The 10439-nt window shown below is 55.9% G+C and overlaps 1 long non-coding RNA gene across 1 annotated transcript; it reads right to left on the minus strand.

Annotated features, from left to right (window-relative positions):
* Positions 1-367: 367 nt before the first annotated feature.
* On the minus strand, positions 368-9725 carry LOC140850694 (uncharacterized). Its single transcript, XR_012133664.1, has 2 exons — positions 4987-9725; positions 368-1958 (listed from the first exon to the last, which is right to left on the minus strand). It is a non-coding gene; the product is annotated as an uncharacterized lncRNA (long non-coding RNA).
* Positions 9726-10439: the final 714 nt, after the last annotated feature.

A 10439-nucleotide genomic window follows, 5' to 3' on the forward strand; every position in this document is an offset into this window, starting at 1 on the left:
CAGGCCTGAGTCTGAGTCAGCCTGGCTGTGTCGTGACCAGGCGGAGGCTGGCAGAGCTGAGGCGTGGGCACAGGGTCTGCCCCTGGGCCCTGGCCTCTGCTCCTCAGGGCGGGGACGGGCAGCAGGGGCCCGGGAAGCCATCTCAGACCTCAGAGAGGAAAGAAACGCGTGTCTTTTTGTGGCCCTGGCTCCCACCTGGGAATGTGGGCTCACATGCAGGGGGTGCCCCCCCCAGGGAAGATGTTCCCTGTGAAGTGCCCACTGGGCACAGGCCACTGACTCTTTGAAAATCCCTCCTGAAAGCACATGGTCTTTGTTTTAAAACCTTCCACTTAATGAACATCATCTCTGAACATACAGACACACATTTAGATTTTCATGATGTGCATTTATTACTCGAATGGCTGACGGCATTCCAGGTATTTGAACAGGAAGAGCGGGAGTTTCTGGGTCCTTGTAACCCAGGTAAGCGCCGGGGTTCCGGGTCATCTGCTCCTGCGCTTGAGCTTGTGTGCCCTCAGGGCTGCCCCCCTGCCCGCACGGTCCAACCAGGTCCACAGCCAAGGCTGGTCGGGTCCCACCGAGGGATCCGCCTGGTACTCCGGGCCCTTCAGACAGGTGGGAGAGGTGCTGGTCTGGCAAGGCGCGGGGCGTCGCCTGTGGGGGCCTGGGCGTCCATGGCCTTCGCCCAGAGAGGGAGTCCCTGGAGCAGAAGAAGGGACCAGCAAGAGGCCACTGGGAGGGAGGCGAGACAGGAGGGTGGGGGAAGGGAGGGCCCCAGAGCCCGTTCATGCCAAGTGCTTTCCTGAGGTCCTCTGACAGCACCCCACAATTCCAAATCACAGGCCAGCTGGCACAGGGGTCTGCATTCCACCCTCAGAGTGACATGGCATGTCCCCTCCTTCCATCTGCCTCAGTTTCCCCACCATACCCGAAAGGAAGGGCACAGAGACCAGGCGGCGGGCTGTCAGGCCGGTCCATGGTCTCTGCCTCTTTCCTTTCCACCATTTCCTCACCCAACCAGCCCCCTCCCCACTCAAGCCCCCCTCCTATTTTTCCTGGCTTAAACCTGCCACAGACACCACCACACCCGGAAAGAGATAAATAAATAAAAGAAAAACAACCTCAACTGTGAAAAGCAGTCCAAATCTGAATTTTTTCCGGCCCGAGTTAATTACACTTTAAATTGGCATGTTTACTGATCGGGGATTTCAAGTTAGCAGAGACGCCCCTCCTCCCCGACTGTTTGCACAGTGAGACTCGGCAGGCTGGCGGGCTCCCCCAGGCCTTGGCAGGCCCCGCCGCTCCCCTGCCAAGGAAAGAGCATAACAGAAACATCTATTTTTGAGTGTTAGAGAAAACGAAGATATCACAGATGGAGGGAAGCAGCCTTCTGGACGGTTTCCGCATCCAGGCTCCGAGCACGGTCTCAGCAGCGTCTCACCCCGGGAAGACCAGGGCCCGCCGTCAAGAGCCCCACCTGCTCAAGCCTCCTGCCCCTGTGGGGCCGTCTCCCTTCTCCACAGGTGGATGGAGGGGGGCTGGCCTCCCCTTGGAGTAAGACTGTGGTGGTGGAGGGAGTTCTGGGCAGCAGTCAGGAGGCCCTGTCCATTCATTCGCTCAGTGAACACTGTGTGAGCCGCACCAGGTGAGGTGGCATGGATTCTGGCCTGAGACGGACCCTGACCAGGAGCTCGGGCCTCCCCAAGGCCCCATATGCCCTGGGAAAATCCTACCTCTACTCCAGGCCTAACTGCGAAGCTACAAGAAGGCCTTCCAGTGGGAACGTGCCAGACCCGAGGGCCTCCAGGGGCAGGGGAGTCACAGCCGGCATCTGTCCAGGCAGTAGGCCGATGTGGCAGCCTGTGACCAGCCCTGGGCTCGTGGTTGGGATCAAACAAGGCTCTGCCAATGGGATCCGTGTACTGGGCACCTGCTGAGTGCCCACTCCAGGGTGTCTGCAGAGGGAAGAAAAGAACAGCAAGCATCACAGGGCACCTGTGCTGGGCTATGTCCTGTACCAGGCACAGGGGCCGGATGTGACCCAGTCACAAGAGCCCCTGGCCCCTTGGAGCTTGCAGACTGGGCATCAAAGATCAGAGAACTGATGTCTGACTGCAGACTGAGGCTGTGTGTGGGCAAGGGATGGGGGGTGAGGGGGGATGGGGGGAGAGAGATCAGGGAAGACTTCCTGTAGGAGGTGGCATTGAAGCAGGACCTTGATAAGGATAAGGAGCGGCAGGCTTTCTAGGTAGGGGTGTAGCTTGAGACAGGTGTGGCACTGGGACTTGCAGGTATGAAAACAGCATCAAGCACCAAGGACTTGAGTTGGGCTTTGAGATGCCTAGTCATGCTCCCATTTGGGTCCTGCAGCCATAATGACACCAAAGTCTTACACAGTGACGGTCATGAGGCCTCAAGTGTCTCCTGTCTTCTCTGCTGCCCACGCCAGGAGTTCAGGACTCACCGGGAGCTACCTGCTCACCCAGCAGGCCAGGCTGGCCCTTCCTGGGTCCCTCCCCACCGCCACCCCTACTCTCTCCCATCAGGTCCCTGCCATTCCCATTGTGAGGCCCCACAATGCCCTTGCTTCCTGGCCCCCAGGCCTGTCCCCCCATGACGGATGGCCCTTCTGCCTTTGCAGGGTCTTTTCAGTGGCCTTGACAGCAAAGCCTTGGCAGTGCTTGGTAGAGATTTATGTCCATCTCCCCCAGATTCTTTGCTCGGCTTCTTTATTCCCGCAAAGAGCATACTTTTATTTATTCATTCCACAAACATCCTCCCTAGTGCCTCCCGTGGGCTTCTTGGTGGGGACAGAGAACTGATTTCCATGTATTCTCCTGTGTTGATTCCCTGCTTTAACTCAGGCATTAGCTGAGCCCCTACTACGGGCCAGCACTGCAGAGTCAAGGCCCAGCTTCTAGAAGCTCTGTGGCAGAGTAGCCGTATCACCCTGCCTTGGGTACTGAGGTGCTGGATCCCACTTGGTGTTTCTGCAGCCCTGGGGCACTGCATCACCCCCGTTTTTATGAAGGAGACTGTCTGTCTGCCAGAGCCGAGTCTCGACAGCAAAGTTTGAGACAATCCTCAGAAAAATAGCCAAGGCAAAGTCTTCCACCCTTGTGAACCTCAGTTTCCTTACTTGCGTGAGAGTGTGAGCAGGGGAGTGGGACAAGAGGGGAATAAACTCAGGGTCCCACTCAGTCCTGACATTGGGGCTCTTTGCATCCTTGAGGACCCATCAGGACTGTGACCCCCATGGGGGTCTCAGCGGCACCAGCCACTGACTCTGTCCAGGGTGGTGCCTAAATAAGGCTGTGGGGAGAGCTTGAGGGACAGCAGACATCAGCTGGCTGCTCGGGGCCCTCCATCCCTGCTCACCAGCTGCCAGGACTAGACCTGCACACAGCCCAGGCTCCTGAAATAGCCCTCAGATGCACCTAACTGTGGCTGCAAAAGATGCGGGTCCACTGAGGTCTTTGGCACCCACTGTGGATGCCCTGGGTCTCCTGATGGAGCAAGCAGCCCCCTCCCCATACCAGACATGAGCCAGGGGCAGTGAGAACTGCACCCTGCTAACAGCACCTGCTTTTGTGGGTGATGGCACCAAACTGGAGACGCCCCGTGGGTGCAGAACTCCCTGAGAGGTATGGTGAGCTAAGCGTTGGGAAAATCGAGCCTGACTGGTCAGGTAAAGAGAATTCAGATATTCTCGGGGTCTGACTCCTAGAAAAGAAGGGGCTATTCCCAAAGCCCTGCCGCTCACAGCAGGCAGAGTAAACAACTGCCTCCCTGCCAGTGATCTTAGATGAGTCTCTTGACCTCTTCTCTCATCTGCAACACAGAGCCTGCCCCCACTGGGGCTAATGGGGAGCAGTGAGTGAGGCTTACCCAAGGGCAAAAAGCCCATTCCAGGCAGCTATTATTTTTCTTCTTACCACCCTTAAAAACAGTAAGGAAATAGGTAGAAAGGTCCAGTGCTAAAAGTGACTCTTGTGGAGCATGGGGAAGGGATCCTCGCCCACGCAGGCACAGGAAATGGTGTGCACCTCGTGAACTCGGACCTGCGATGGTTGCGCCCAAGTCACTTACCCTCCAGATCAAGGGCCCACAGTGACTGCAGCCATCCTGGCTCCTGCAGGGACAGGCATTTCCGTTCAGCTTGTCAGATGAGAAAGACCCTTTGTTTATTTTCTTTTCTCCTCAAACAATACATCAGTAATTTGGCTTTTAATGAAATTCTGCACTGAGCAATTTGGGGTCACCACTTTGGATCTAAAATGAGTTGAGAACATGCACGCTGCGGCATCCCTGGTGCGCCGGGTGCACGTTTTGTCTCATGCGTAATTCTCAGATGTTGGCTAATGGACCCAACGTTTCTCCCCAGCAGCAGCCTGGAGGCTGGGGGGCCCACGTTCGTTAATTCTGTGGCCTGGGGATGGTTACACTGGAGCTATTAAGTAAGGCTAATGTCACCTCCCACCCTGCCATACACACACATTTAATATATTCCAAAGATGTGTGGATGCATTCACAGCAATTTTCATCTCCAAATGTCCTTGTTCAGTCAGTTTCATGCATAATATATTAACCTTGATACCAGGCTTCAGCCTGTGCAGACGTAGTTCCCCAGAGCACCTGGCTCTGAGCACTGTAGAATGGTCCCTTTTGTAGACACCACTAAACTGGTGTCTACGGGGTTATATTGGGACTTAGAGCTCCTTTCGGGGCCCCAGGGGCCCACTGGAAAGGGGAGAGAGAGAGCCCAAACCTCAGCAAACCTCAGACACTTAAATGACATCCTGTAAGGGGCAGGAAAAAAACAGAAAACCAAACAGCTTTTAACAAATGTGAAGAGTTTCTAAAAACTGATTACCATATTCATGTGCTCCAGCACCACAGCTTGAGCACCTGACACTTTCCAGGGATTAACTTGATAAGGTCCCTGCCCTTAAGGAGTCTATTAGTCAATCAACAAATACTCACCTTTTCTCTATTACAGGCCTGGCCTGGGTCCCAGGGCTGGGGACACAGCAGGAAACAGGACAGAAAAAATTCCTGAGAAATCTTACAGTCTAGCAGGGAGAGAGAAAGTAGACATGAACACCAGGTCATTTTGGATAGCAATGAGCTAGGAAGAAAACTGCTGCAGAGTGACTGAGAGCAGGTGACTGGAAAGAGGTGGGGGTGCTAGGCTGGGAAAAGAGGGACAGACTTGCAGAACAAGGGGCATTTCATCGCCCTAGAATCCTGAACACCTGTTCTTGAAAGGGGGCAGCCCCTTGCAGACGGAGCAGTGAGCAGGGGCGTTGCTGAGGGTTCTAGAAGGGCCGTGCAGGGTGTGGGGTGATGAGGAGGGGTCTGCAGTTCTGGACAGGAGAGGTGAGGTCAGGCTCCACAGAGGCCACCACCCAGGACTCAGCACCCATCAGGAGGGTGGGTGGCCATAAACAGGGATACGCTGTAAGGAAGGGAGCACGAAGGGGTGAGGTTGGCCGGTTCCTGGGCCTTGGGACACCAGTGACCCTTTTGGAGCAGAGCATGAGGAAAGGGGCTGCCTGGAGGGGCTCTGGGCAGGGCAGGGAGAGCTGGGCTCTACTCTGAAAGGTTCTCCATACAGGAGGTGGGGGGGACCTGGAGGGAGACCCAAGTGGAGGCCTACACGGTGGTCCAGGACAGAGAGGGTGGCCCTCCCTCCTCCCTCCGCAGGGCTGTGGCAGAGGGGCTGGCGAGGAGGGGAGGGGCCGGCCAGCAGGAGGTGGTGCATATGCATAACTTAGGGCCAGAGGGAAGGAGAGGTGGCCTGGAGGGAGGGAACTCACCGGGCTTGGTCGCTGCTGGTCCCCCTGGTGCTGGGGCAGCCCCACCCACACACTGGTCCTAAGGAGACCACAGGCCGGAGGAGGAAGCCTGCAGGGGAAAGGCGTGCCCAGAGCTGAGCCCTCCAAGGTGGGGATGTTGTCTCATCTGAGCCCCTGGGGATGAGGCCAGCCCAGCTCAGGGGGGGCTTCCTGCAGTCCGGAAGGCATGTAACAGACACCACACACCGCAGGTCATCCTGGAGGAGCACCCTCAGAGTTCACCTTTCAGAGGGTCCTGGACCCTTCCCACTGCCCGGGTGATCCTGCCATGGCTGGGCAGGGCCTGGTGCCAATGCCTTAGCCCAGCATCTGTGGTCACCACCGGGAGGCTTGGAGGCATGGAGGCCACAACGTGGTGCTTTCAGAAGCCTCCAGAATGGACACAGCTGGACAATTTGCAGGCCAGTTGGCACAAGCCCCAGACCAAGTCCACGGGTCACCCAGCGCAGAGGCTTCTGCCGCGTGGAGTCGGCGCCCGAAGCGGAGGTCTTCCGGGGCGGGATTCGATACCGGAAAGAGGTTGACTGTATAATATTCATCGTATAGAAAGTGAACACCTCACAGGCAACCTATTTCAGGTACCACTGAGCAGGGCTGACTCCAGACGGAGGCTCTTCCTCCAGGAGGGCGCCGCCCCGGGTGGCAGCAGCCTCGGTCAGCAGGTGCCCCGGCCTCGGCCACCCCCTCCCCCTCCCTGACCCGCAGGCTGCAGGCGCATGCGCGGCGGGATCTGCTACTAAGGCAAGGCGGACCGCCTACTGTGCGTCATGATGGGAGCGGACGCGTCACGGGCAACCCCCACTCGGGTACCACGCAGAGCTGCACGCACAGCGAGCAGGACCCTGGGCGTGTCCCCTGGGTGGTGCCCAGGGCTGGACGCCTTGGGATGACGGGGAAGAAGCTGGGACACACCTGCAGGTGCCGGCCATGCACCTGTCAGCCTGCAGGGCGGCGCCCTGGGGAGGCGGAGGGCCCGGCGGGGAGCCTTCCGGGGAGCCTTCTGACTCCAAGCATCAGGCGCGGAAAGCAGATCGCAGCCGTGTCATTCGTCACACACAAAGTGAATGCCTCCCCACTGTAAACCCCGCCCCTTCCCCAAAGTCGGTGTGTTCTCCAAGAAGCTCTCCTAGGGCGGATGAGATGCTGACGGTCAGCAGAGAGGGGGACAAATGCCACACGCGGAGGGCATGCACTCACGTACCCTGGAGGGGGCCAGCCTGGGCCCTGACCCTGCACACGAGTCGTAGGTGGTACTGAAAACAGGCCATCTGTGTTATATTCGTCATTAATAAAGCGAACTCATCACAGACAACCTCTCCTCAAGTACCCAAAGCGACGCTGACCCAAGGGCTATGGACCCTGCAGCCACGGTGGTCGCCGCCCAGACGCCGTCCTGAGGGTGGATCAGACACCGAAGGTGAGCACAGCCTGACTGCCCGCCCAGCCCCGGGGTCAGCCTGCCTCCCAGCAGCCCTGCCCCGGTCCCACACCGACAAGGGATTCCTCTCCAACAGGTCGTCCAAGGTGAGATTTGATACTGAGAAAAGATCAACCATGTATTATTCGAAGCCAATAAAGCGAATATAACACGGTCGATCTCCCTTCAAGTACCAGGAGAGGCGCTGAGCCGAGAAGCACGTGACTTTGCCCAGGCCCATGGCCCGCAGGCTGCCGTGGATACGGACGGCTAGTGGACCAGGTGAAGTACATTAGAAACAATTACTTTCCAACTGGTCGACCATCCATCCTGTACCCCAGGGTGGTGCTGACACGATGTTCTTCCCCGAGGTGCCAGGGCCTCTGAGACCGCCTCTCTGGTGGAATTTGATACCGAAAAGGGGTTCACCGAGCAACATTCGTCGTCCAGATGCAAAGTTGCTCGGGTAACCTCTCCCCGAGTACCACGGAGAGGCTCAGACGCTCGCACTAAGGCAGATGCTTCAAGGTGGCTGTGCTGGCAGAAGGCCCTTCCCAAGGGCAGCTTGAACGTTGGGCATTCTAGGACTGGAAGGCCACACTCTACAAGGACCCCAACAGCCAAGGCCAACGATGGCGTCACCTCCCCTGAATGGACCCGATCTAGTCACCCTTCCCAGAAGTGAAGTTAGACCCAAGTGGGAGCTCATACTGAGAAGTGCCCATACGTGCGTCCACTGCCCTGCTAAGCCCTGGCCAGAATTCACAGACATCTGAAGGGCCCTTTGCCCAACTATCCAATCTCCACACTATCTGAAGATGGGCCAGAGCCTGACATAGTCCAAGAAGATGAAATCCTACTTGTGCTCTGCATTCTCAGACCCTGGGGAGGTGGCCACAGGCCCCCGCACAGGCACACAGCCCCCGTCCAGAAGATGGTGCCCTGGAGGAAGGTCAGTGGGTCCTGCGCACGTGTGCAACGTGAACTCCCAGAGCAGTCCCTCCCAGGGCACACCAATGCGGCCTTCAGCCCTGCGTAGGCACCACCACCCAGAGGGCAAGCTAGCACAAAAAACTCATTGACCATTTCATTAGCTTCATAAAGCAGACAAAACACCGAAAATAAAAGGGGAAAAAAGAGGAGGAAAAAAAGCAAATGAACCACAGATGACGTGCCTTCAAGGAAAAGGCAACGCAGCCCCCATATGAGAACACCAACCTTCCCCACAGTTGACATCACTTCCGGAATATGCCCCAACTAGTGAACTGGCCCGTGAGGGTCTGGGAGCTGATGACATATGCCACAAGCAGAGTCTGGATTCTGTGCCCACCACCCATTTTGCGAAGTTTGGAGTGGGACCGACAGCAGAATCCTTTCCCTGACGTTGGCATGAGTTTGGAAAGCCCTCTGGTCTTGCTATGATTGGAGCAAGAGGCCAGCTACACAAGCTCTGTCCTAAAGAAAGAAAACCAGTTATGGACAGCTTCCCTTAGAAGCCACAGACACTCACCCACAGTTCAGAGACTCTCCCCCAGGGCTGGCACTGCCTCCCAGTGCTCACGAGGGCAGGCCGGACAGCGACGGCTGATGGACCAGGTGACGCACATCATCAGCATGGCCTGGAGAGCGCTCCAGCTGCTGGCCACGTCCTGAAGGTGGTGTGGCTTCTAGAAATCCTCCAGGGTGGGAGTCGACCTGGAAAGGTATTCGCCACACAGTGTTGGTCATAAATACTGCACCAGCAAAAGACAACCTTTTTTCCCATCCCAGCCAATGGTTTTGATCCCAGAAGCACCAATTCTGGGACCACCTCCCACACCAGGTTCAGCCTCTGTGACCAAATGACTCTCAGCACCAACAAGGAGCACATCCATGGGGCCAGCATGGGGCCCAGAGGTGCCAACACTGGGATCCCAGGAAAGAGGCCCCTGGGAATGCCCCTGTGTGTTTAGCAACAGCGCTGGAGACACCTGCCCTGAGGGGCTGGACCCCACTGACCAAGGGACCTCTGCCTCACTTCTGGAGTCAGCATGCCACCCGGAGCCCCCCAAGGGGGCCGAGGGATCATGAGAGGGGGCAGGCCAGGTGGTGTGTGTCCCTGAGATGGCACATGCCTTGGTGACATGCACCCACTTTACCAGTGTGTCTCCCCTGAAGCCAGCACAGCTGTCCAGGAAGCCCTCTGGGAAGACTCGGGACTGAAAGAAAAGGTCAGCCGCATAACTGGCCCTGTACTTTGATTCCATGTTCCTACTGACCCCACTGAGCTTCACGCCAAACACATGGGAATTTACCCATTTTAATTAGAATTGGACTAACATCGATTTTCATAAAGACGTGTTTTTCAAAGCGAATTCCATTAAACTAATCCAATTCCCAGTTTAGTTGACCAAGCTGTTGAGTTGTTTTCATTTCTTTTATTTCCCTTGTTATTTTCCCAAAATTATTTTCATTAGGATCAATTCTTTTCCGTTTAAAAATTTGAATGAAGATTTGATTCCTCAGTGCACTTTTATGTACATCAAATATCACTGTTTAGAGCAGCTGCCACCATCAATTTCCTCCTGCGGCCACCACATCCTCAGCCTTCTATTTCCCCAGGTCAAATGTGGCAGCTGAAATGCTGTCAAGAAAATTGGATTCTTCTGCCAATTTGTAGTCCACTGAACATGCCTTCCACTGTGCCATCTCAGTTGTTTTGTTCTATTTTGTGTTGATTATTTTTATCACTATTATTTAATACAAATACTGATAGCTTCAATTCATTCCATAACCTCTAAGAAAACTGAGAACATTGTTTGGCAGGGGAATGGAAAGACAGAGAGAGACAGGAGAGGCCTACGGAAAAAATCAGAGAGAGAGAGAACACAAGAGGTGTTTTGAGTGAGACAGAGAGGGAGAGACAAAGAGAATACAGAGCTGCAGGCTGTACAGCTGTTGGCTGCGAACACTTAACCTTATCCACAGGGTGGAAATGACTTCAGAGAAAAAGTGGAGATGGACTCCCTCTGGGATCAGTGGTCAGAAGGGTGAAGTAGAGGGTCCAGGCAAGAGCCAGAGCAGACTCAGCCCCAACCCCATCCGTCAGTGCCCAGGTGGCCCGCACTACTAACCAAGCTTGTGTTCTCTGATCAACATCCGTTCTTGTCCATTGGAGAGGT

This window comes from Manis javanica, chromosome 8, assembly GCF_040802235.1.
Source record: "Manis javanica isolate MJ-LG chromosome 8, MJ_LKY, whole genome shotgun sequence".
Classification (NCBI taxonomy): domain Eukaryota; kingdom Metazoa; phylum Chordata; class Mammalia; order Pholidota; family Manidae; genus Manis; species Manis javanica.